We start from the raw sequence: 26,496 nt of genomic DNA, 5'->3' as shown, positions 1-26,496 counted from the left end.
GTGGCATAATTAGGTGAGGGTGACCTCCATAAAACAGTAATGGGCTTCCAGAGGCACGCCGGCGCGGGGCAGCCCGCGGGGCTTTGGGCCCACTTCCCTGGTCTTTGTGAGATGGAGGTGGCTGTGGTGGGACGGTGCTGTCCCCAGAGATTGGTGCTGTCCCCAGAGATCGGCCTTGTCCCCGGAGATCAGTCCTGTCCCGAGAGATCGTCCTTGTCCCCAAGGATGGGCCTTGTCCCTAAAGATCGGCCTTGTCCGTAAAGATTAGCCTTGTCCCCAGGGATCGGCCTTGTCCTCAGAGATCGGCCTTGTCCCTAGCAGTGCCTGGTCTGGTGGACAAGGAGGGTGGCCCAGAAAGGAGAGGAGGCTCTGGGAATCCTCCTGGGAAAAGCGGGGTGCTCCGCGACACCGAGGAGCAAAAGGCTGGTGGTTGCAGGGTAGGAGCTGGAGCGACCACGTTTGGGTTCCTCTGTTCCTAGGGGCTGACCCAAGGTTTGTGCCGAGACACCAGGCTTGTGCCCACTTTCATCAGGGAAGGACAACCAGACCTCCTGATCTTCACCCCACTGCCATTCTTCTGCCCAGCCTTCAGGCTGCTGGGCCCACAGATGTGTTCCAGATTATTTATTTATATATTCATGTTCTATTCTTTATTTTAGGAGTGTTTCTATGTGGTGGAAAGACAGAATAAGAAAGGCAATGAGGAAAAATACCTTTATTTTATTTTATTTTATTTTATTTTATTTTATTTTATTTTATTTTATTTTATTTTATTTTATATTATTTTATTTTATTTTATTTTATTTTATTTTATTTTATTTTATTACATCTTGTATTTCCCACTTCTGAAATGAAATGGAATTCTGTTCTTTGGTACAAAAGGGTCAGATGACATGATGACTGGTTACTAAATGGAAGTTGTAGATGTTTCAGAAATACTACTCATTTAAATCAAATGATTTTGACTTCAGGGATTTGACTGAGAAAGAGCACATTTCAGAAATTGAGCCAAACTTTTATTCCAAATACCCTCCAGCTAGAAATTTTTATGTGTCCAGTAACAGAAATAAAAAAAAATTAAAATCAAACCTTTACAATCTGCTATGAAGTATCAATTCAAACCCTGTTATCTCCAGCAGAGCTGTGCGTGATGAAACCAAAAACTGTGGTCAATCAGCACACTTTACGGTAGAAAATCAGTTGCCACCTCCAAAACCCCATTTTCAGAAGGGACCTTGTTTTCTCCTTTTCTTTTTTCCTTTTCCTTTTCCTTTTTCCTTTTCCTTTTCCTTTTTCACCAGCTCTTGGTTAACCACTGTATCACCTTTAGGATGGAGCTGAGCATTTGAGGGCAGGGAAGACTTGAGGACAGCACAGGTGTTCCTGGATAGGGACCACCAATGCTCCTGCACCCCCAGCGCCCCTCTGGATGGGTATTTAGCCCCCAGAAAACATGTTGTACCCAGAGATGGCATTGTCATAGCACTGGAGGTCAAATCTGGGGTTGACATCTGTGTTGCTATAAAGGAAGGGCTTTAAAACCAGCTCTCCTAATGAAGCTGATCATGTATTTGAGCATTGTAAATCAGGAGGTACCAGGCCAGGGCCATACCAGCAAGGGAGGCAGAAGAGGATGGAGCACCAGGGGTGACTCTAGCTAGCATTCTGCTTCGATAATTCCTTTTCAGAACAGCTTGCAGGGATCACGTTTTAAAACAGCTCTTTAGCTGCGTGTTTATTGCCCTGTGCGTCATGGCATGTTTTAATGCAAAGCAACGGGGATGATGTGATTCGGGACATTCAATCTCCCAGCTCCTTCTCTCCCCAGTTACAGCTGTGCCTGGGTGCTGGTAACGGCTGGGGTGGGTGCAGGCAGGTGCCGTGCATCGCAGCCCTGGATCACTGCCACCATCCCTGGAGAGGGCTCAGCTGGGTGCAGGGATGTGATGAGACAGGGGAGGAGGCTGGTAGCGAAGGGGAGCTGCAGGGACTGGATTCTTGGTAGCAGGGCTGAGCAACCCTTGTGCAGGAATAGGGGGAAGAGAGGTGCTTCTATCTCTGCAAGGCTGGTGGAAGACCTGCAGGGATGTGGGCTGGGGTCCCTGCCCCTGCCTGGGGAGGGGGGTGCTGGGATGTTGTGCCTGTGGGATTTTAGGCACAGATGGGATGGAAGGGGGGTGTTAGGGAGCTGACAAGCTGATTGTTTCTCTCTCCACTGTCTAATCAGGGTCCCCAGCTCTTAACTCTTCTGCTGCATAATTAAGGTGACTGCACTGAGCAGCAGCACCCCCTTCCCTTGCGTTCATCCAGCAGGCTGCAAGAAAGCTTCAGTCAAACACATAAAAAACTTGCTCTAGATAAAGTGTGAGGGTTTCCACAATTGTTTTGTTTTTCTTCTCCTGGCTGGAGACAGAGCTTCGTGCTGCAGGTGCTCCTCTGGGGAGGAGGCGCTGGGGTGCTGCTGGCAATGCAGGGCTGACTGAGCAGGTCCTGTGGAAGGTGGCAGCAGTGTCCCAAGCAGCCTGGGGAACTGAGCCGTGACTTCCCGAGCCCTGACCCATCGTGGCAGCTGCCAACACATGCTGGCCATCTCTGATGACACGGCCCAGTCAGAACAAGGTGTGAACTGATGTGGTATTGATTCACTTCTGGGCAAGGGAGGTGAAAACGGGTATTGAAGTAAGAGCATATGCAACATGGAGTCAGCAGCAGGTAAGGCTTTATTACTTAAATCCACTTCTTTACAAGCCAAAGCAGACACAGATGCAAGACAGAAGTTGGGACAGTGTGTAGCACATGTGGCTTTCCATTCCCCAGTATATAATGAACCCATTAGCTACGTTAAATTAATTAGCATCTTATTGTGGCGTTCCTCTGCTGCAGACAAGCCAGGGATGAGCGCTGCCAAGCTTGTCCCTGCTGTCTGCATGGAGCACAGCACAGCCCGTGCTCCCTGCCAGATCTGCTTCAGTCACCTGCGTCTTGGCGAAAACAGCCTGAGCCTACCCCATTTCCCCCCCTTTTCCTCCGGTCACTTTACCCTTGCCGGAATGAAAGCCCTATTGCCTCAGCTCCTTTGAAATGCCTGATTCGGAGAGGCAAAGCAGCAGCACGTGGGGCCAGGCAGAGCAGGGAGGAGATGCAGCAGAAGCCCCGAGCAGGATGACAGGTGTGGTGCTGGCAGAAAATTTACAGCCTCAGCCTTGGGCTCTGGGCCTTCTTTTTATTACATTTTACACCGAGCGAGGTAGATTGAGTTACCATTGCATTTTCATCTGCTCCATCAGGGCTGTGCTCAAAACCAACAACTGCGGGGCTGGGAAGAGGGCTCCGCGGAGATGTCGGCTCTGGCCGTCAGCAAATACATCAGGTATAAGTAAAGAGCAGGTGATATTTCATAAGCTTAGAATGGGATTTAGCTGTCCAGCGGAGTCCGGAAGAAAAGGAGCACAGCTAGCGTTTCCCCAGTCCCCAGGACTGTAGAATGAGATGAATCTCCAATTTTTTGCCCTCCCTGGGTAATAGAGGCATGTCTGGGCTGCTTGCTGGCTCCTCCGCCACCCTGCCCTCACTGTGCAGGGGGCTGCTGGCAAAGCTGCAGGGAGTCCAGGCTGTGGGATTTTAATTGCTGGCTTCCAGAATGACATTCGGGACTCTGGAGTTTGGAAGGGGAGCTGGTGTGGGCTCAGCACGTCGGGTGTGAAGCTGTTCTTGTCCACATGAAGCTGCAGAGGAAGGGGACGGACCCCAGAGCTGCCTGCAGGTGGATGTACCTCCTCCCAGGCTGCTCTGGCAGGGTGAATTTGGGCTTCTGGGGCTGTGTATGTATTTTTATGGCTTCTTACCTTTAAGCTGTTAAATGCTGGTGGATACGGACCAGTCCTCACTGACTGTCTGTGTTCTGGGTGAGAGCTGGTCTGTGTGCAACTGGAATTGGGAGATACAGACAGGAAATAATGTCCGGGGAGACTTTTCTTAAAGAAAAGTAGCTTGTGGATGCAAGTTATGTCTTGAGCACCAGAGCTTGGAGTATTTGAGCTCTGCCTCCTCATTTATTTATTTTTTTAGCAGCAGATTTTTAGGAAAAGGACAAACTGCAGCCTGAGTTCTGCGGCTTGGCTCTGACTCTGAGGAGTCCCTTCTGCTCTCTTGCTGTCCAAGAGCAGCCTCTGGTGTGGCCCAGGAAGCCCACGGCCTCTCTGACCAGCCAGTTCTCCTGTGGGAGGGTTTGGCACCCAAAAGCAGCCTGTGGCAGGTGGCTGCCCACGCTCCCTTATGGAAACGAGCCCTGGGTTTGGCCAGACTCTGCCACGGGTGCAGCAGGGAAGGACGTGAGTGTTTGCAGGGACATCTGCAGCTCTTGGCATGGTGGCACCATCTGCTATGCAAAAAGCAGCAGGGCCAGTGCGTTCCTTTGACTATGGACCTTTTCCTTTTTATTCTGGAGGTGACTTTGCACAGAAGTCATCCCTTCAGGCCCTGTCTTCCTTCAGTAGTTGGGATTTTTGGCATTCTTTTTGGATTTTTTTTGGGCTGGTCCAGGCTGTCAGCCCACAGCCACCCTCCTGGAGCAGCTGTTCCCTATATCAGTGCCTACTGGTTTTTTTTTTTTTTTTTTTTCTTCTTGGTGCCAAACATGAGGGAAATAGGCACTACACGGGGCGACAAGGCTGCTGTTTAGGGCCTCCACAGGCTGAAGATCAGTAAAGGCAAACCCCTGCCTGCAGGAGGGACTCAGCCCCATGGCAGGGCAGGCTGGGGCCATCTTCTCTGGCTTCTTGTGCACAGCAAGCTGAGCAGGAGCTGGCGGTGAGTCCTTGCTCAGACAAGATGAGCTGGGTGGTATAAGTGTACAGGCAGCAGGTTGAGGTCTGCGACCATTCCCCAAATACAGGGGGCTGTGCTGGAGCACATCGGCCAGTTTGGGGCTCCCCAGTAGAAGAAAAGCACTGGCAAGTCCAGCGGAGCCATCACAATGGGGTGGGGGAGCCTGTGATGGACGGTGAGGCTCTGCCTCATGCTGATGGGCACAAGAGCAGGGTTGGTGATGTCTTGGGAGCCAAGAGCTGTCTGGAATCTCTCTTCCCAAGCCCCCCAGGGTGGGAGATGTTCAGACCCAAGTGATTCCTGCCTGCAGGGCAGCTTCTCTGGGGTCTCACCTGCACCACCCTTGCTGCAAATGAAGCTATAACCTGTTGTTTAATTTCTAGTGGAGAGAATGGTTTTCAAGTATTTGGAGACATCTCTTCAACCCTTCCCAGGCTTTCATCTGAGCTGGGGTGTGTGATACCCCCAGAACCAGTGAAGAAGCTGAGCTGTTCCCTCCGCAAGCCCCGTATTTCAGCTCTGGCTTTCAGCTGGGAGTAGCAGTATTTGCATGGGCTGGAAGCCATCTCCTCTGCCCTCACCAGGATGCTGCACATGGTGGTAGCAGCTGGTCTAGGAGAGCTACCGGGGCCTTTTTCTAAAGGCAGAGCTGAGTCTGGCATCCTGCAGTAGGTCAGGTTTAATGTGGCTTCTCCGCTTGCAATTTGTCATGGCCTTATCGGAACATCTGCATCCTGGCCTCTTATTAAGCCCTTAGAAAAATAGTTATATCTAATGCCTGAATAGTTTTAAATTTGGAAGCGGAGTGGGAGTAGATGGAAGAAAATAAATTCCCCTTCATGTAATCATCAGAGGAGGACAGTTCTGAACAATGACCAGATCGTCCTCACACCGATGATGACAGCAATTTCGGACTTATCACACCCCGGCACTATATTAAGGCACTGAGATTACATTGTTATTCATTAGCACAACATCTGTTGAAAATCAGCATGGAGAGGGCTGGTGCAGATGCTAAAAAGCCTCGCGATGGGAGCAGTGAACGTGTTCCCCCACAGGCAGAGCAATTCCTCTGCCCTCCTGGGTGCTGCTGTTGCTCCCCAGGTGCCGTGCATGTGCGATGCAGTTGGTGACGATGTCGGTCACCCACATCTGCAGGTCCCAGGGCTGCCCAGCTGCGTGCTTTCAGGTGGGTCTTCTCCCTTTCTCTCACCCTTTTCAGGTAGTCTCTTGCTAGTGTGGGCGCAGCTCCTCGCAGGGCACAGCAAGTTGGATGTGTGCCACCACCACGCTTGCCATGATGGGGGACAAAGGTGCCATCTCCTATGTTTTGAAATTTTAAAGTGTACCCAAGTGGCCATTCTCAGTGTGCTCACACCAAAATGCTCTGATTCCTCACAAGCCCAGAAAGGTACAGGATCTTCTTACTATTTATCCTGTCCTGCGCTGAGACCTCCTCTGCCCTGGCTGCCACGAGAGCCTCAGCTTTCTTGGCTTCCTCAGAGAGGAACCAAGTTTGTGGACAAACTTAGGAGTGACTTTCTGACTCAGTTTCCCTCCTGGACTAGCCTCATTAGTACTTAATCTCCATGGCCCTCCTTGTTTATAGCCTGGAGGACCACCTGCTTGTGGTGTATTTGCTGATTCTCACGTGTATCAGTCACAGGGGCATTAAGCTATAATTTAGACCTGGTGTTCTGATTTATTTTTTTTTTAAAGCATTTTCAGTTAACCACAGTACAAGGAATCAGGAAAAGCAGGACTGCAGGGGTATTTCATAGCCTCGCTGCTAAAAATACAGAAAAGGCTCTTAGCTGAAGGTCTCCTGGAACTGCAACCGTGGTGGATTTGCTTCTATATTTAAGTAAGCAGTTCTAGAAGCTACGCTGCCCTTCTGAAGGTGATATCTGAGTCTCTCCAGTCATCGCCATCCATGGCAGCACATCATTTGATTTCATAGAGCATGCGGATGATTCGGTGTGTTGAGGGGCGTCGCTATCAGGCACCGTGTTGATGTGTAGGTCTGCCCAATAAGTTCGGAAATCCAGCCCAGCCTTCCTCCTCCTAAGCTGCCTGCTTCTGCTCAGGAGTCACTGATGCTGGTCTGCAGAACCTCAGCTCGAGGAGCTTTCAAAGGACCATTTTAGCAGCTGGTGTGAAACATCCATCAGTGCTCCTGTCTTCGCTGTAGCTTGCACCATTCTGGTTTGCCTTACTTTGGTTATGATGAAATTTAGAGGAACTGCTCCTGACAAATGAGACTCTCTAGTGGGTTGCTTCTTTAAACCATTAACACATGCTTAAACATTGACGGAGCGTAAAATGGGAACTTTGAAAAGGAAGATCCTTCATTATCAAAGGCAGCTGGTGGCATGCAGTGGATCACTGCTACCCAGAAGCATATCAGTGCGAGCACATCCTCGTCTGGATCATCAACTCCAAGCATGTTAGGAGACGAGTAGGACAGATGGCTGCTGCCCTTGAAATGTACCTTGATGGTATAAAAGCTGGGGTGGAAAATGTTAATTTACAGGCAGAACAGGAAGGTGGTGAAGATGTGGTGTCGGCAAGGCTGACCTGAGGTTTCTCTGTGTTTCACATGAATCTCAAGGAGCTTTGGTTCTCAAGGAAAGGTCTTGCACTGAGATGAAAGGTTTCTTGCAACTCCTTTTCCAGACCGGATTGCAGCCAAGTGTCCCCCAAAGGAAGAACTCCTGAGAGATTCCCCTTCTGCTCCCCCTGCCTTTCCAGCACCAGTTCCTACCAGTGCTGCTGTGACAAGCCTCCCTGGGGGGCACCGAGAACTCTGGTGGCAAATACTCATTAATTGATTCTCTAGGACCAAGGATGCATCCGATCCAATTAGAGATAAATAATTTATGCCATCGAACGTGAGATTGGGACGCTATTGATCAAGGGCAAGAAGGGGGACAACAGCTGTTCTTGTTGTCAGTGTTAAGGAACCTTCAGCACTATGGAACCTAAACTGAGATGATGATGCTTCAGGAGCAGCAGGGGACCACCAGGCTGAAGATGAACCAGCTGAGGTCTCCGTGCCGCACAGAGGCAACAATTTCTCATTCTTTAATCCTCTACCTTTGCCCATGCCGAAACTTATGGGCTTTGAAACTTATGGAGATCCTGAAGGCTTCAAAGGACACCTAGCTTAAGCAGAGCATGGGTTTCAGGAGGTAACAACAGGGTTCAAGTGTTTATAGGGGACCTCACAGAGCAACTGCTTAAGTTTGCAAATCTTTTCTGGTCATCCCACTAAGCCCATGTGCTTTAGAGAATGGACAGGTCCACTCCAACAGCACCGGGGAGGAACTCAGCCACAGTGGGATGGGGTAAGAGCAGTTCTGCTCGGTGTCTTCAGACAAAACCAGAAGCATCAAGGGGGAAGGTCCCAATGGAAACACAGCCGTGTGCTGCGTGTCTGCAGAAGGCACTGCACCTGCGTGGGAGCTGCAGGCCAGACACATGCACAATGTGTGCATCCAGCGCACGTGGTTACAGAGCCTTTGGGAGACAGAAAAACCTGGTGCTGCCTAATCTTGCTTTAATTCTCAACCGTTGCTCTATATGAAGCAGCATAGGGAGGAGGAGCATGGTTTGGGTTTGGTATATAAAAAGAAAGGGAGGAAGAAAGCAGAGTTCCCACTGGTGACTTGTTCAAGCCAATCCAGAGAAGACAGAGGGACATTTCAGGGCTGGGGGCTGAAACACGGATGAAGATTTTCTGACAAGGTCCAGAATTGCTTGGACTCTACCCATGCATCCTTTTCAGCATTTCAGTGGCTGGGGGATTGCTGAGATGTGTGTGAGCCAGCTGGAGGCTTTCCATTGACTTCGGTGGAATTTGGATCAGGCCCAACGCGAGTGGGTCCTCGCTCAGCTCCGAGAGGAGAGGGGGAAACTTTGCAAGGTCCAAGTGGTCCAGAGAAATGAGGATCGCTCAGCTGACATCCCCCTGGAACTAGTGCGTGGTTATTTCAGGCAAAAGCAATCTGTTATTTCCACTCCTGAACATTTATTTGGGTCAGGGTGGGAAAATCCGATTTACTTGCCAAAGTCCCGCTGGGGTGGTAAAAATATAAATACCACATATTATTATGTGTGTATTCTGAAAAGTGGTTAGTGACTGTGTTTATTACATTTGGCCACTTGCGGGGAGTTATTCTCTGTCTGCCCCCTCCCCTAAATTCACATGCTTACGCTGAATGCTGGCCCTGCTGGGACCCGTAAAACTGCTGCAGGGGGATGGAGCCAGAGCGATTTCAGCTCCTCGCAGGGCTTCCCGCAGCCTGTGGGGAGGAAATGTCTTTCCAAGCCACCAGTCCCACCTGGCCGAGCCACCACAGGGATGTGGTGGGACGATTTCCCAGTCCCATCCACGCGGGGCTCCATCCTGTGCTGCTTCAACCCAGGGTGGACGCCCACGTGGCCGCATCCCCAGCAGCAGCAGGACGTGTATTTCATCCTGGTGGTGCTGGGTTTGACCTGTGATGGCTCAGGTAAGGCAGGGGGCAAAGAGGATGGCTGTAACAAATATGCCATTACCATTGTGCTTCTTTAATTGAGAAGACACTCTGATTTACCAGGATGGATGGTGACAGAGCCGAGGATGGGAGGCGAGTTTGGTTACAGGAAAATGGAAGGGAGCTTTGACTGCATGTCTGAAGCCACACAGCATTTGAAATTGCAAACCCATCCCCAAAACCAAGCGCTTTTTGCAGAGCACTGCTTACAGGCTCGGTTCTCAGCCTCTCCCAGTGCTGGCCAGACAAGGAGCAGCCAGAGCCTATTCCAATTTTGGCAGGGCTAGGAATGGAGCGGATCCACACTGCTCCAGCCCTAGAATGCATCATCTCCATCCAAGAGCTACAACTGCCCATCCCAGTGCTGTTCCTGGATGCCTCTTTCCACCGGAGGAAAGTTCAGCTGGAGAAGATGGTCTTTCTTCACCTTTGTGTCCGAAAAGTTATGGTTACACCTTGGTTTCTGGTGTTATACAGGACGAAGGCAGCACATCCCGGGGCAGGGCCACTCAGGCTTTCCAAGCGTGATTTAAACCTGCCTTGTGATCTGAATGCCTTGATCCCCTAGAGGGGGTTGGGATGTGTTTGCAGACTAGGTGGCCTCTGAACTGGATAAATAGCCCCAAATATCCCTCTCTTGGGTACTCGGAACTGCCAGTGGACCGGTGCCTCTCGTCCAAGCGGTGCTTTCCAGCCCCACATTCCCCATTTTGGGCCAGAGTCCTTCATGAGCAGCTTTTTAAGCCCCAGGTCACTCTTATAAGCTACAATGGATGTTATTAATTTGACTCCGTGCCATCCCCTTTTCTCATTTACCACTTTCTGCGGGGGGCTTTGGTTGCACGTGTGTCAGCAGTGAGATGCAGTGGGTTCAAGGCTCCTGCTGGTGCCTCGGCTTTGCACTGTCTGAACCCTGCTGCCTGTGCAGATGGGGCTGGCCTGGCATTTTTCAGGAAGGAGAAAGCTAGGTTTGATGCCGTGCATCAAAAAGCATGGGTATTTGTGTTGCAGCAACACCTAAGAGTCCTGCTGGGTCGGAACCACCAGCGAGGAGCACGCAAGCTGCTGCTCCCAAGGAGGGCTGTGTATTTCCAGCTAGCAAAAGTCCCCTGCATTTATTCTGCAGTGCAACCTGAGGCACCAGTCAGTTTCTCACATCTCCTGCAAGCACAGCATCCCCATCCCCAGCTCCGTGCAGCAATCAGGGATGGAAGAAGTGCAAAAAAAACCACAGCCCTGGGGTCCGTGCTCGCAGCATCCATCACAGCCTGCATGGCTCGGTGGCTGCGTGCGAGCCCTCGGTGCTGAAACGAGCCCCCGAGGGGCTCCTCCACCCCCCTCACACCACCAGCACTGCACTTAGCTCTCCTCCAGCGTGCTTTGTGGAGCAACGAAAGGCGTAAAAGCAGAGTGAGGCATATAGAGGTGAGGCATATCCCACCCAGCCTTGGCCTCGCTCCCTTCCGCAACGAAAGCCGGCATGCACGCCTGCAGATAACAGCTTTCCCTACGACAACCGGCATCTTTAGGAGGTACCGAGAGGCAGAAGGAGCAGGTGTTGCACAAAGATGCTGGCAGATCCTGCTGGCAGGGATTTCCTTCGCATCCAAGTGGGAAAAAACCCTTGCAAGGGCTGGCGGAGGCCCGCTGGCACCAAGGTGGCGTTGCTTGCAGCGCCTGGCCATTTGCACATTTGGGGAATTAGCCCGCATCTCCTCTCCGTTAGCTCACCCGCTTCCTCCCCCAGCCTCCGAGGAATCGCTTGGGTTTTGTATGGGCAGCTAATTAAAACCTCTCCTCGCTCGAGCCGCTGATTGCAGAGAGGGCTGAGACCACGAGCAGACCGCAGAGGAGGCTGCCCCAGCCCACAGGCTGACCCCACGCCATTGCAGACCCCACGCTCGCAGCTAGGACGTTATTTACTCTGATACCAGCAACGTTCCCTTAAAATATATTGAAAGAGAGATTGGGAAAATGAAGTGTATAAGATTTATCCTGCACTAGAGGATTTCAGCATCCAAGAAAGCCAGAGAGTCCAGTCCCTCAGACTTAATAGAAACCTCCTGCTTTATTAATGTTGCTTTGCCTTTTTTTTTCTTTTTTTTTTCCTTGTCCACAGGTCCTGGGCAGAATGTCAAAGCTGTATTTGAGGAGTTTTCCTGGAGGTTTTCATTAATAACAGGGCCAGGGAATCCACTGCAAATGTAAAAATAATAGATTTGAGAGCCCTGAAAGGATGGAGATTTACTTGCTGTGGAAATATAAGGGAGAAAGTGGGAGTGGGAGGTTCCCGTGGCTCGGCATTGCCTGCCTGCGAGCTCCAAAAGCTGCCTGAAGCTGAGGAGGTGCCGGGGATGGGTGCGGGAGGGAAGGCTGCCTCCTGCTCTGCTCAGCACCCGTCTTCCAGTGCTGCTGGATGTGCCTGAGCCTTCCAGGGGCTTTCCCAGGGTAAAGAGGAAAGGAAAAGGTGCGCAGGGAGCTGCCATCCACCGGATTGGGTTGGGTCCAGATCTGGGCTCCTTGCTCACCCCTCTGAAAAGCGAGGGTGCAGGGTGAGGCTGATTCCCAGTGGGAGGCCACACAAGCATAGACATGGGTAAGAGCTGTATGAGGCCACCAGCGCTCAGCTCCTGGGGGTGCCACGAGCGTGTCCCCTCCTTCATAATGACCCTCAGCCCATGGTCTTGTGCCCTACAGCTATCACCCGCCCAGCTTGCGACCTCCTCGGGCTGGTCTGTTGCACAAGTGATGGTGACACTATGCCTGAATCAGTCCTTGGAAAGCCACCTAAAGGAGACCAGGAGATCCCTTCCCACATCTCTTTCCCTGCAGAGGAGTCATCCCCAGGGATTTATAACCTGGGCATCCCAACCCCGTGAAGCCCACGGACACTGTGGGCTCTGAAGGCTCAAACTGAGCCAGGAGAGAGCCCCTTCTCCACAACTGGTCGATGAAGGCTTTGGGCTCCCTCCCCAAACCAGCCCCCAGCACGCAGGGAGTGAGCTGTCGGAGCTCTCTGGGCTCTTCCTGGGAGCCTGGGAGGTGCAGCAGCCCCGCAGCCCTCCGGAGAAGAACTTCAGCCCCGACACGGCTCCTCCTGCCGAGCTTTTCAACAGCTCTGCGGCCCCCCTGGCCCTGCCCGCCGCGCTGGTGGCCTGGGGGGGCCGGAGGCATTTTCCCAGCGCTGTAATCTAACAGCACCAGTGGGAATGTTTACAGCACGCTGCCACTTGAGGGCTTATCGGCTCCCTCCCTATCTCCCACCGCTCCGGCCTGATAAACCGAGGTGCTGGTGGCACCCGGGAGAAGCGCCCGGAGCTGGGGATGGGAGCGAAGCTGGAGGGGCTGCGGCATTTTTCCTCCTTGCTGCGGATGTGGTGGAGGTGTGGAGCCCATGTGGATGGGGGGGCAGCAGGAGAGACCCCTCCCTGATGGGTGGCAGAGGGCTTCCAGGCCTGGGGTAAAGGGAACATGCCCTATGGGGGATTTGGTGGATCGTGGGAGCGAGGAAAGGCATCCCTGGGAGAATGGGAGGCGTGCTGGAGAGCCTGGTGCTCCTAGCAAGGGGAAACTGACTGCTGGCACCTGCCCATCGTGGACGGGAACAGGTTTTCCCTAATTAGCCTAATCAGCGGGGGATAAAAGGCTGCTCACCTGGGCCCGCAGCTCTCTGCTTTGCTGGAGGGATGGCTCCGAACCACGACAGCTCGTGAGCATCCGCGCTGCCCTGGCTGCCGCCTGCCAACACGAAGGTGCCTCCCCTTCCCCCAGAAAACCTCCCAAACGCCTTTATTACCTCCGGGAAAGAAAAGATGCCCCGATGCTTTCCCTGCGGACGCCGGAGCATCCCTCCAGCATCCCTCGCTGCCCCTGGGCTGCTGTCGGCGGGTGCTGGCCTGGGACAAGCCGCTATTGCCCTCTAGCGGCCCCGGGGCCGGGCCGGGAGCGCACCGTGCCGGGGGATGCTCGGGGAGCCCTGCGGGGTCCCTGCGGGGTCCCTGCGGACACGGCCCCGGCAGCCGGCACCGCCTCGTCCCGCCTGGGCTGGGCTGCCCCCCGCACAGCTGGCCGCGGGGCTCGGTTGGGGTGGGTGTATTTGGGGTATTTTTTTATTTTTCTCTCGAGGTTTTGTGGGAAACGCACCTGGCTCGCAGCCCCCGGGCGTGCAGGGATGCGCCTGAGCCTCTCAGCGGGTTGTTTCCCTGGCTGGGGGTGGTTTTCCCCAAGCTGGGAATCTCAGGTTTGAGATTTGTGATGATAATTGAAGCAGGGAGTGTGTCTCGGAATGCACCCCAGCTTGATTTTAGATGCATTTGAAGCCAGTCAAGATTTATTTTTATTTTTTGGTAAAATGCACATTTAAGAAACCTGGCACTCTCCTGATGATGTGGCCAAGAGGGAGGTGGTGAGGCTGTGCAGGAGTTGGGGACCAGAAAAGCAAGACAAGCTCCGGGAGTGGGGGAATACTTGTACAGGGAATGGATCTGGGACTGATAGAAGGCCCTCCCTCCATGAAGGGTCTTGGGAAATGCAGGGGAAAGAGAGAGGCTGGAAAATCACCGTGTATTTCTGAGGATGCTGGAAGGACCGTGCATGGCACAATTTGTCCACCTTCCTCGTTGCCCTCTCCTTTTATCATAATACACAAGGACCCTCTGGAAACCGAAAATACCCTGCTCTTCCCGGAGCACATTCCCAAAGTGTCCTTCTGCAGCTAATCTGTCCGCCAGCAGAGCCCCGGGCTGGATGCTGCTGTTCTGGTCCCTGCGCCGTTTTGTGTGACTTGTTAGGACCTGCTTCATCCCGGACGTTATTGGGCTCATTTTCCACTTATAAATAAATACATTACTCCCAGGGCCGGAAACTCAGAAGAATCATAACCAAAGGCTTCCTGAGCCCGTCAGCTGCCCCAAATGGCATCTCCAGGGTAGACCCCAGTGGCCACCACCATCCAGAGGCACTGGCTCAGCAGCCAGCAGCAGTGCCCAAGCCCTGTCTGAGCCCTCCAAGCAGCTGTCGGGGCTGCAGTTGCTCTGGGATGCCAGGTGCTGGTACAACCATTCCCTCCTGGAAGGTGCTGCCCTCATGGGCGTGCTGGCAGAGTAGGGCACGGGAACATCCTTCAAAGTGGATTTAAATTGCTGTTGATGATCCCCTGGGTGGATTTTGCGATACAGGGAGCGCCCTCGTGGCCCCTTCCATGGGCAGAGCAGAACAGGGAGGTTTGGGGGATGCCGGGAGGAGCTGGGACCTGCCCACACCCTGTATCTGGCTCTGAATTTGTACATCTCGGGGAGACGGAGGGCAAAGAAGTCCCACTTCTAAAGCTGTAGCCTTTCATCCCTTTCACTGGGCCAGGTGAGACTCAGCTTTGCCTTTTTCTCTTTTCAAACAAGCGAGAGAAGCCAGCTCTGCCCACCCAGCCGGGTCTCCTCTGCCTCGCTGCCTCCCACCTACAAGCAGCATCTCCCCAGGCACCCCAAGCACCCCGGGGCTGCCCAAACCCACCCTGCAGCCCCCTCCTGCTCCTTCACCCATCAGAGACCCAGCAGCAGCAGCTCCTGCTCAAAGCCCCCTTTGATGCCTTGCCAGCCCCCGAGCAGCGCCAAGGGCACCCCGCCTGCCCAGCCCCGGAGCACAAAAGGGGCTGTGTGGCTGCTGTTTGCCCTCCGGGAGCTGGGAGGAAACTTGGCACAGAGAAAAACCTTTAGAAGCTACCGGGAAGACCGAGATTTATGTTTCGCTGCTCTTGAGCAGAGAATAAAGGGAAACTTGAGTGTGAGTGGGTAAAGCAGCAGCGAGGTAGGCACTTTATTTGTGGGGTGTCCGTCCAAGGAGGGCAGCAAATGGGATTTGTCTTCATGTATCCAAGAGGAGCATTCGGTGGTGTGTATTTGTAGTTTATATCCTAATAAAATGATTTGGCACTTGGGGGAGGCTGATTCTGCTCAACGCAGAAAGTGCCTTTGGTTTCCGTGGGGTGAGGAAGCTGCCTGGAAAAAAAAAATCTCAGCCATTTATTTCTGACCTGAATGTCTTTTGCTTTAGGTTATGAAGAACAGCAAGAAAGATCAAAAAAAAAATAAAAATCTCCCTGCAGAAGAGGGCATGGTGCATGTATCTGCAAGTTACAGCAGCCCGGAGAACAAAAAGGCTGCTGTTTGGAAATTAAGGCAGAAGTATAACGAGCTTAAAGGAACAGCGCAAGGAAAACTGAGAGTCCCAGCACTGCCCGGACCAAGAACAGCCCCGTCCCCGTGTCATTGTCCTGGAGCCCAGGTAAGCAGAATGTCCCCGGAGCCGAAAGGCCACATTGTGAATTTTCCTTGTATTTCTGAAGGGCTAGGTCGTGGATTCTGCTGAGCTTTGTGGTTGGGCACAGACTCCCTCCAACCCAAGTCTCCGTCATAGCCCAGCTGAGCTAGGACTGAGCCTCCCCGCGGTCCTGGGTTGCCTCCAGGGTGGACTGGGCTGGCAGACCTGCAGCGGTGTGGGCTGCTCGGGCCAGCACAGAGCTGTCTTTCAGAGCCAAGTGGCGAGAGCTCAGCCTGCCAGGCAGCCCGTGAATCAGAATTTACCTCTTGCAATGCTCTTCCTGGAGGTCCAGCGTTCAGAGCCTTACTGTGAGCATCCTCAGCCAGAGAAAGGCCCTTGTGGGCACACGGCAAGGGCTTAGGAGTGTCTCCTGCAGCATCTGATAGCTGCCTTCTGCAGTTATATGGATACGAGGGATTTCTTCTGCTGTCTCTCATATCCACTGGCATCTCACAAAAGGATTTCAGCCCCTCTAACAAAGGGTTATCCACCCTGCAGCCTTCCAAGGCAGTCCCCTCCAGCCTGCTGTCACTGTCTTCACCTTGATTTTGAGTTTTGCAAGGTTTTTTGGCAGTGTCTGCAGGCAGCGCACACCTTGCCAAGGGGAAGGGGAGACCGTAAAATTAGCTCTTGCACCTTCTGCAGAGGCTCTGTGGGCACAGTAAGTGCAAAAACAACTTGCAAGTGCTCTGCAGTTGAGGATGGCTCCGAGCTGAGCTATCCCAGCTGCAAGCTGTTCCTGAGAACTGCTCACACAAACTAACTCTTGCCACCAAATGTCCATATAATTTTATGTCCCTGGCCTATCCCTCGCGCCTAGTACATGGATATATGACCCGTGGTTAAATAACGAGATATGACAGGTTGTACATTGCTTTGCGATTATGGCATGTGTCATAAAACAAAAAGCTGAAGGCAATAATCCCCTGGAAACACATTGCCCTGGGGCGTCTTGTTACTATTATGAAATAAAATTACAAATGAAAAAATAATGAAAACATTCAAGAACTCATGGTGGAACCGAGAGGCAATCAAGCCTCTAGCCAAGGCTGTGAGGACCATTTCTATCCAGCGTAGACACCCGCCAGCCCCAAGGTGTTAGTGGCAGCCTGGCTGTGGGCACTGCTCTTCCTGCAGCCAGCACCCCAAGAGGAGCAGGAGCATAGATATCCCTCTGGCTAGCTCTAGGAATATTTCTTCACCTGGGGCTGATGTCCTCCTTGGACACATTCAAGAGGTCTCCATCCTAAAACCGTTCAAAAACAAGTTCTTTGCTTTCTTTCACCTCATTTAAAGTGGAGACTTGTGTATTTTTTGGCCAATAATTTCCCTCCTAGTTTAATTTGGTCCAAGGCGGGAGCTTTTTAATAAGCCAAGAGCTTTCTGAGGAGCATGGGGATGTGATATGTCAGGGTGGAGATGCTGAAACTCGGGTTTGCTTTGGTTCTAGACTCCAGTTCAGCTCTTTAGCAAAGCTTGACCTTCTCCAAGGATATCACTATCCTTCTGCCCTTTTTCTCGCTTCCTTAAATATCCTTGTATATATATATATATATATATATATATGTGTACAGAGAGAGCCATATCCTGGTGTTAGGATGTCACAGCGTACAGAGGTTCTAGGTGCTGTGTGGGCACACAGCGATAGCTCTACCCTGGAGAACAAGAGCAGGGTGATGCCAACGTTTCCCAGCTGCTCGGGGGCCAGGGATGGAGTTCCCCCAGCTGAGGCTGATGTTGGCAAATGGCATCACCAGCTGGGCTGTGAAAAGGGAAGCAAAACAGGCACCCGAAGCTGGGTGACAGCACGGTGCTGCTGTTGGGTCATCTTCTGTTCTGGGTGGGGTGCTGAGTGTGGTGTCAAGTAGTGCTTGGTGGTCTGGGGAGCTGGCAGTCCCCGTCTGACCAAAAAACGCTAAAAAGAAACGCATTAGTCGTGAATGAAAACCATGTATGAACATGACCACATGGGGAAAGGGTGAGGATTTCTAGTTATTTATTATTATTTTTTTGGCTTGAAAATGTTGGAGGAGTATCTTGAAGCTCTGCTGAGAGGGACCTGGAGGTCCTGGTGGATGGTAGCTGAGCAGTACTGGAGACTGATGGCATCCTGGGCTGCATGACCATGGGCACAGCCAGCAAATGAAGGAATGGGATTTTCCCCCCATGTTTTACATTTGTTGGACTGGGGGCTGGAGCATGTGCCCCATGAGGAGAGTCTGCGGGAGCAGGGCCAGGTCTGGGGACCTGGAGCACCCCTCCATCCCTGCCAGAGGTTGTGGGGAAGATGGGGCCAGGCCCCTTGCTAAGGTGTGTGAAAGGAGAATGAGAAGCAGCGGGTGTAAATTGGGGCAGGAGGGTCCGGCTGGCTTTGAGGAAAGCAGTTTTCACTCTGAGGAATGCTCATTGTGGGACCAAGGGAGGTGATGGGATCTCCAGCCTTGGTATTCAAGGACCAGCTGGACAAAGACTGAGAAACCTGGTCTGAATTCAGTGTCAGCCTCGCTTTGAGCAGGAGGATGAACTAGAGGTGTCCTGAGATCCCTTCTGAACTGATTTATTCTGTGATTCTATTGAAATTCTATACATTTTGGGGGTGTTTAAGAGCCTTTCACTTCTGCGAAATCTCATCCGCGAGCAGGCGTGGATGCGGGTACAAGGGGACAGTTACACCAGTGTTTTTATCTCTCTTCTTGGCTTCATTTATATGAGATAAGGGATGGAAAACAGCACTGCAAGCTTGCAGCTGGAGTCTGGTGTCACCCCCACAGGTGGGACACGAGTACAGATTTTCCCCATGTGCCAGCTGTATCCCCGCTCCTGAAAAGCCCCCAGGGCTGTCTGCAGTCCTGGTGTAAGCACAGTTATCAGCTGATAACCATCACCTGTCCCCTGCCCACTGACTCACACAGAGGCTGCCCTCCCGACGAGGAGCTGTAGCATTTCTTTGCTCTTTTTCCCAACCATAAGCATGCACCGAGGGCTTGTTCCTTGTCCTTCCCCCAGGTAACATCAGGAATCAGCAGCTAAAGCCCTGGCTGGCTGGGGCCCCAATGTCGTCTGTCCCAGAAAGGTTAAAATGGGTCTGATGCTCTGTGGCGTCCAGGGGTGTGATCCAAATTGGACCATAGCCTGCAAAATGGGGTTGGAAATAAGGGAACTGGGCTGGGAGTCATGGTATCAGGAGACCCTACCGGTGGACAGATATCCATCCGGATCCAGATGGACAAAGATCCTTTGCACTTGCAGATTTTAGTCCTTTTTTCTTTTTTTTTTTTTTAAGAAAAGAGAAATGCTTGTCACTGGTTCCACTTTTTTGGGTTGTCAGGAGCTGAAATCTCTTCTATAAACTGCCCCAGTTTTTGCTTGATTGGTGACTCAAAAACCAATGGATGAAAGCAAACCTCTTTCCTTCCCCGCTGCCTTCTGAGGGCTGGGGGGAAAATCTGAGAAACTTCAGTCACTTGACAGCTGACTGGGAATAGCAATTTTTAGCCTGAAAAGAACTGAGAAGGAAGCTTGCACGTTCTGAAAAACAATTAAAGTCAGCATTTTTCACGCAGTAAAAAATTGGACAAAAGCAAACAAGTTTTTTTGGAACTCTCAAATGCTTCCTGACACTTTTAAAAGAAAAAAAAAAAAATCCATTAGTTTAAATAAAAATCTGACATTTTAATAAGAGAAAATATTTTGTTTGGACTCCTGTATAGGTATTTGAATTTAACGTCATAAAATACATTGTTGCCTTTAATAAGTAATAATATGTCATTAAATATTTTAGTATATTTTAAAGAAAATGTTCCAAAAGAATAATGTCAAAAATGAAATATAATGCTCCAGCGCTGCCCTTGGAAAAGTCAAAGCGAACGCTTTGACCCCCTCACTTCAAAAAAAAAATTGTAGGAAATGTCAAGTTATTGCGAAAAAGTTCTGATTTGGATCCAGATGTGGTTTTAGAAGGCTGGCCTCCATCAATAACATTTTTGACCGAATGCTTTTGATCCACGTCCCTCCGGCTCCGCTCAGCACTCAGAAATGGAGGGAGGGTACCGGCCTGGAGAGGACGCGGGGTTGAACGAAGGTTGTATCCCGTTCCCCGAGGCTCTGCTTGATCTCGGTGTCAGAAGGAGCGCTCTCAGGACAACATGACAATCGTCACTTGTCCCATCACGGGTCAGGTTTGTCCCATCGAGTTACCTTCAATGGATCCGCAGCGGGTGGGTTGTTGGCTGAATTTCTGAGGGCTGAAGCACGGGTTTCTGTTTTATTTTTAAAGTGCCTGGTTTCACCTTTGGGGGAATCTCTGTAGTACTCAGCAAGGCTGAACAGAATGAGTGAATAACTCAGTTTTTGGTATGCGGAGAAATTAAAAAATGATCAAAGGTGAAAGGGAGCGTTAGGAACCTGACTTTTTCATCTTCATTTCTTCTGAAAGCAAGTAAATAGCCTTATATATTTCTTAACTTGGAAGAACAAGATCTCAACCCAAATGCTGCCTCAATAGCTTTAAGCAAAAACTCTGTGGGAACGGGTCCTCTCGTGTTCAGGAGCTCGGTGCCATGCTCAGGTTCTTCTTTCAGGTCTGAATCAACGGGTTCTGGAATTGTAAGCACCCAGAGCAGCTTTGTGGGTTTCACGTAGCAGTAATGATAACACAATAACAAAAAAAGTGACCCTCTGCAGAAATCCCTTATCTTTTCTGGCAGCCGCCTGCAGGAAGAACGTTCATTTCCAACCTGTTTCTAAACATACTGACAGTGGGCAATTAGGTGAATGAGGGAAGCAATATTCCTAGTATTTGGTCATAAATGAGGAATTAATTGAACACTTTCTTTTAATTTCCCCCCTTACCCAAGACTGAACCAAACTTGTATCTCTTTGGCTAATAACGTGCTTCCTGGCAGAGGGAAGGTGCACGGTGATTTTATTTTTTTTTTTTCCCTTCTTGATCTGGCCAGTTCTTTGCCCCTTTTGTGCCAGCTCTTGCTTCATGGTGCTCCTTTTCCCAAGTGTCTCCTTGCACCCTTGTTTCAGCTCCTGGTCTGGACCCTGGTGCGTCTTTGGGGAGCTGCTACGATCCTTGAACTTGATGTTGGGTAACCTGCAAGATAAGCTCCTTTCCTCAAGAAAAGGCAGCCCATTTTCCAGCAGAGTATGGGTCAACGGGGCAGAACCCCTTTGCTGGGGAGACCTAAAGCCTTCCTTCCCCTTTTTGTCTCCCTCTGGTCCCAGCAAGTCCCTGCCCAGCCCCAATTACAGCCCGGGCTCTCTAGGAGAAGCCGAGGTGCACTTCAAACACAACAAAGTCCCGTGGCTCTGCCTTCCCTACAGAGGCAGCATCTCCTGGCCTTCTGCCCTAATGAGAGCAAATTTTTTGTCCAAACATTTGAAGCGAGGAGGTGCCTTCTCTTGCCACCCCCCGCTGGGGTTAATATTATTATCCCGTTCGCTCCGGTTAGAAATTAAAACAAGGGCACTGGCCTCTTGTAATGAGACGTGACAGTGGCTCCAGCACTTCAGAAGGGAATTAGCAGAGCAGGGCTGGCTGCCCAGCCCGTCTGCGCACCGCCGCATCCCCCGGCCCCGCTGCCCCGGGGGATCAAAGGGCGCCCACCTACCCCCGGGGGGCCCGGCGCCCCTCCGGCACGGGGAGAGGGCCCCGGAGGGCTCCTGGGCATCGTCTGAGCCCAGCCAGGGTTTTGGATGGAGAGCTCTGGGGGAGAGGAGAGGAGGTGGTGGGGCTGGATTTCGGGTGAGACTGGTGGGAAAGCATCATCTGAAATGCTGGGGGGAGGATAAGGGTACATATATGATCATATCCGCATGTGCACTATATATATTATAGGACATATTATACTATTTATATCATATAAATATAGTTTATGTAATAAATACCATATAGTTTATGTAATATGTACCATATATATATAGTTTATGTAATATGTACCATATATTATATATAGTTTATGTAATATGTACCATATTGTATATAGTTTACGTAATATATCCCATATATTGTATATAGCTGATGCATTTATATGCATTAATATATGAGTATTTACATCTTATATACACATATATAATTAATGAAAAGCTTTCAATTTTGTTTTAAATACTTTTTTTTTTTAACTTTAGTCAGGTGTTCTGTACAAGGGTATTCTTAGGAGAGTTAAAAGTATATATTATATATAGTATTAGAAATACCCACCAAAGGCTCCCCAAACCAATGGTCCTATCACACAAACCCGGTGAGCCAAACCAGTTCTTGTATCTGTCTCAGGATAGGTTTGATTAGAAATGTCAAAAAAAATATGGGGCAAAAATGTGAGTTTTTAATCCCGTTTTAAAGGGCCTTTACCCATGCATGAAGTCTCCTTTTGAAGTGCTGCGGCTGGCTCCCTGGAGGAGGAGGTGCCCTGCAGCCCCACAAAGGTTTGTGGCTGAAGCCTTCAGGCAGCTGGCGCTGGTCATTGTTTGGGGCAGGATATTCCTTGTGCCAGCCCGGTCTGGGCACCGGGATGTGACCAGTAAATGGATTTACTGGTGCTCCAGAGGTGGAGAGGGACAGGGGGAGCAGCCTGCAGCAGGCTTTGAGCGCCATAATGAAGAGCCTGGGAAGTGAAAACTGATTGAGCGGGCTGCTAGCAGTGATCGCAATGAATTTCCTTGGTCTTTTTTTGTGCTGTGTGAATGGCACAGGGAGGGAAAATAATTCTGTGTGCTGATCACGTACAGGATGCTTTTTGCACACCTGCGCTGCAGGACTGGGTTTTCGTGAGCCACCGCGATGATGCGGGATGAATTCAACCCAAATCTTGCCCTGTCTTGTGTGACAGCACCTTCCTAGGGGAGCATCTGGGGCTAAACTCCTTGAATTGGGGTTACCAGCATGAACCCAGCTGGGGAGGCAGGATTCTTGCTGGAAGCAGATGGGAGGGAGCAGTGAATGGCCTGGCTTCTTGGACTTTCTCAGAGGAATGTCAGAGGCGATGCTGGTGGCTCGGGAACACAGATTATCATCATCCCCGTGGTGGTACCAGGACCAAGGGCTAACAGCATCATCAGGGCATTGCCCACGTTGGGAAAACGTGAGCGAATTTGTCACAGCTAAAGCTGGTAGGGAAAAAAAATCCCTTTTCCACTATATCCAACACAGAGGAAAAATTCTGTGGGGCTTGGGTTGCTGTGGTTTTGGTTTTGAAGGACGTTTGTTTGTTTTGGTTTTTTTTTTTTTTTGGTTTTGTTTGTTTTGGTGTTTTTTGGTTTTGGGGTTTTTTTGATTGAAAAGAAGAAAATTTTAGGCATTTTAGGTTTTTGAATGAGCCAGTTTCAATTTGCAATGGATGTGTGGCATGGCCTAGGAAAAGCTGACAGTCCTGGGAAGAAATCAGCTCATTTTGGTGCTCAGCTCTGCAGCAGGGCCAGAGCACATACCCGGGCACGTAGCCACGGGCTATGGGGGGCAGGCAGCGATAACCAGGCGCCCATCGCTCGTCCATCCCCATCGGGGCTGGGGGCTGCTGGCGGCATGGGGGCATTGTCCTTGCCGGGGGGAGCAGCACCGCTGCAGCTCTCCAGCACTGACCTGCTCAGTGAGCAGCAAGTGAGGAAACAGGAGCCTGCACCAGGAAAGCAATTAACATGAGGCTTGGGCATTGTTTTTATTTTTAATTTTTAATTAATTTTCCTTTTCCATTTTTCAGGCAGATGTCTAAGGTGCGGGTGCTGGGGGCATTTTCTCCTCGGGGCTGTTGCTTTTCTGTCCCCTCCCTTCACAGCTGAAGCGCAGCGAAGCCCCTGGGGCTCGGCACTTCTTCCCTGTTCCCCTCCACCCTCTGGGGTTGGGGGGCTGATGGGGTCGCGTGTCTGAAGGGCTGGCAGCAAGATCCAGAGCTGGGCATCAGCAGTTTCCTTGGGATGAGGGTTTGGAAATGCGAGCTGCAGTGCCTTTGTGCTGTGCTTGGCCTCTGAGCTCGCCCAGAGGTGAGGAGGGGCTGAGAGGGGGTTAAATCCATCCTGCCCCTCAGGCAAAGGCAATCCGTCTGTATTTAAGCAGCCTAAAATTTTAGTGTTGTGAACTCCCTGTCCTCCTTCCCCAGCCCCCCTGCCACTGCCTCTGAAGGCGCTCAGGGATTTCTGCCTCCCTCGTGGATTGAGAGCATCCCCCCCAAATATCTTGTGGTGCCCTGCATGGTGTGGTGGGATAAGGGTATCTCCTTTATCCCTAAAATTTCAAGATTTTGCTCAAAAGGATATGAAGGAACGTTTTGCAATCAGCATGATGTGTCTGAAATAAGTCGTGTTTGTTTTTTGCAGGGGGTGCAGATGTTACAGAAACCCAAAGCAGAGAGCTCCTTGTGCCTCGAGAGCACTCACTTGTGTCCTGGATGACTTCATAACTACAGGAAACAGGTATTTGAGGTTCTGCTCTGTTCCGTAAACTTCCATGACTTTATACTTAAGCTTCCCTGATTTTGCCAGAGTTGCAAAGTCCTTGAAAAACTTCAACTTGTTGATATAGAGACAGGTTAATTTACTTAATTCTGGTTAAGGAGAAACTGGAGATGGCATTCCAGGACAAAAACCCACTCCATGGAGGCGGACTAAATTCTTCCATCTCTTTTTTTTTTTTTTTTTTCCCTCCCCTTGTCAGAGCAGGAAAAGTGAGGTGACCAGTGCTCGGCCTTTTTTCCCGTTGGCTGCACGGAGACCTGAGCGTGCAAGGAACAAAGGTGATGCTGGCCCTGTAAGGAGGGCCAGGCTGCCTTGTTCTGAGATCTGTTTTCTTTGCAAGCATGGATACTATTTTAAAAACAAACATTGCCCTGGAATTAAAATCTGAAAAAACTTTCTGCTTTGAAAACATCGGAGTATTTGGTGGGTTGGGTTTTAATGTCATGTTTTCGTAATGTAAAAACCATTCAAGTCCAAATGCAAGCTCCTAAATAGCTGTTTTGCTGTAACCTAATTGTCAGTGGAAACTGGAATTCAACTTAAGTCACAGTGCAGGGAAATGAAACAGCATGGGCAGAGTGAAAGGCTGCTTGTCTGCCTGAACTAGAGCATTGCACTCATATTTGAAGGAAGCGGGTAAACTTCTGGTGAAAATGTCACCTGCATTTCTGCCAAACGTTGCGACTTCAGCAAACCTGCGTTCTCTGCTGGTAATATGTCCCATCAGAGGAGGAGCAGCCTCCTCCTGCTCCAGCAGCGAGCCAAAGGGGATTCCCAGGGGCTGGGGAGCAGAGGATGCTCTCCTGCAGGCGCTGCTGCGTGCCAGGAGCCGAGAAGAGGGCTGATCTCCTCGAGTCCTGCACACATTGCCTAGGAGTGGGGGGAGACCTTGGTCTGTCATCTGTCCCTTTGAATAGTCCCAGAGCGGACACAGGTTCATTCATCTTCTCTTAAAAAAAGTGAGGATCAGTACAACTGGTGCATTCATTTGCTGCTTGCATGCCTGGTGCATGCAGGAGATCTGTTAAGCTCCTTAAAACATGTTTTATTTTGCTCTGTTAGCAAGTTTGACATTGGAAAAGGATATGTTGCTCTATTCATCATTTCAATGATGGTTTTGGGAAGGGAATAAGAAGGCACTGAACATCCCTTGCTCTGTGCAAGGCGATTTTTTGTCTCTTTTTTTTTTTGGTATTTGTTGGGAAATTAGGATGTGGGAACCTAAACCTGTGGTTTTGTTCAAACCCAAAGTGAAGGGAGACATCATGAGAACTTCAGATTGGCTTGGGCTTTGCTTTTTTGTTTGTTTGTTTTGTCTGCGTGCATATAATGCCATAACCTTTGAAGCCCTTTTCCTCTAACTCTTTGTATCTGTGGTCTGGATGATCCCCTAAAAGCCGGTGAGCTGGGCTGCAGCTCGCCTTCAGCGCAGCAGGTCCCCAGGCCAGTCCCCTGGAGGACAGGTAAGGCTGTGAGTTACGTGCAATTATCCATCTCTGTTGCATTTCCTTCTCACCCCAAATCAGCCGAAAACACCCGGGGAGATTTTTCTCCTGGGGTTCTTCTCCAAACACCCATGAGCACAGGCTGCTGCGGCGCGAACATTGGGAGCATCGCTGCTCATCGCCGCCAGGACCAAGGGGTGCCCCGGTTTTTAGGGGGCGCAGACCAGGAGGTTTGGCAGCCCAGCGTATTTGTTTTAATACCGGCAGCCCCCGTGGCTGCTCGCTCCCTCCCGGCCCGTCCTGTTTCAATAGCGCGAGCCCAGCAATGTTATTTCAGCAATCAGCTGCAAGACAAAACAGCTGGCCCTGTCAGCCGGCCCGCGGAGGTGTGGAAAGTCCGCTGGGGGATTAAGCTGGTCTTACCATCAGTCCTCACTTGTGAAAATACAACCTACTAAGTTTGCCTAGATGATGCAGTTTTCAATTGCTTTTGTTTGCTTTGCAGACAGGTCCTAAATCACGCTGTCAGTCAGCCTCCCCGCCTCCCCCCGCGCCTTCCAGGCGCTCTCGGGGAGGACCTGCAATGTCTTTCCCAGCTCTGCGTGTTTCCACGGCTTCCCCTTGCTCTCCCGGTGGGAAGGGAGGTGGCACATCCCGCGGGGTGAAGCCCCCAGGTGCCCGGCAGCGATGCTGAGATGGGGCTGAGGAGGGGGCAGCACCAGCATGGGCCCTGCCCTGGTGCCCGGGGGCTTTGTGGCAGGACCCCCAGCTGCTCTCCAAATTTCTGCTTTCACGTTTTGTGCTCGCAGCATGGCAGGGAGGGCTTTATCAGCTCTCATCCCTCTCTTTGCGCCCGTGATGGGGGATTTCCGCAGCAGGGAAGAGCGCTATCCGCACCTCCCGTCCTCCTCCCTCTC

General features: G+C 51.1%; 1 long non-coding RNA gene across 8 annotated transcripts in view; it reads left to right on the top strand.

Annotated features, from left to right (window-relative positions):
• The first annotated feature begins 357 nt into the window (after nucleotides 1–357).
• Nucleotides 358–26,496, top strand: part of LOC310883279 — a 34,799-nt gene continuing 8,660 nt past the window's right edge. For 4 of the 8 annotated variants that reach the window (XR_014573446.1, XR_014573447.1, XR_014573448.1 and 1 more), the window contains exons 1-5: nucleotides 358–2,712; nucleotides 5,262–6,016; nucleotides 6,547–13,117; nucleotides 15,414–15,644; nucleotides 23,997–24,092. This is a non-coding gene — a long non-coding RNA (uncharacterized lncRNA). Of the gene's footprint in view, nucleotides 2,713–5,261; nucleotides 6,017–6,546; nucleotides 13,118–15,413; nucleotides 15,645–23,996; nucleotides 24,093–24,333; nucleotides 24,544–26,496 lie in introns of those variants that run through there. The other 4 variants (XR_014573444.1, XR_014573450.1, XR_014573451.1 and 1 more) reach the window with 4 other exon arrangements.

This window comes from Anser anser (assembly GCF_964211835.1).
Source record: "Anser anser genome assembly, chromosome: 18".
In the NCBI taxonomy this organism is placed as follows: domain Eukaryota; kingdom Metazoa; phylum Chordata; class Aves; order Anseriformes; family Anatidae; genus Anser; species Anser anser.
This window is presented reverse-complemented; position numbering and strand designations above follow the sequence as displayed.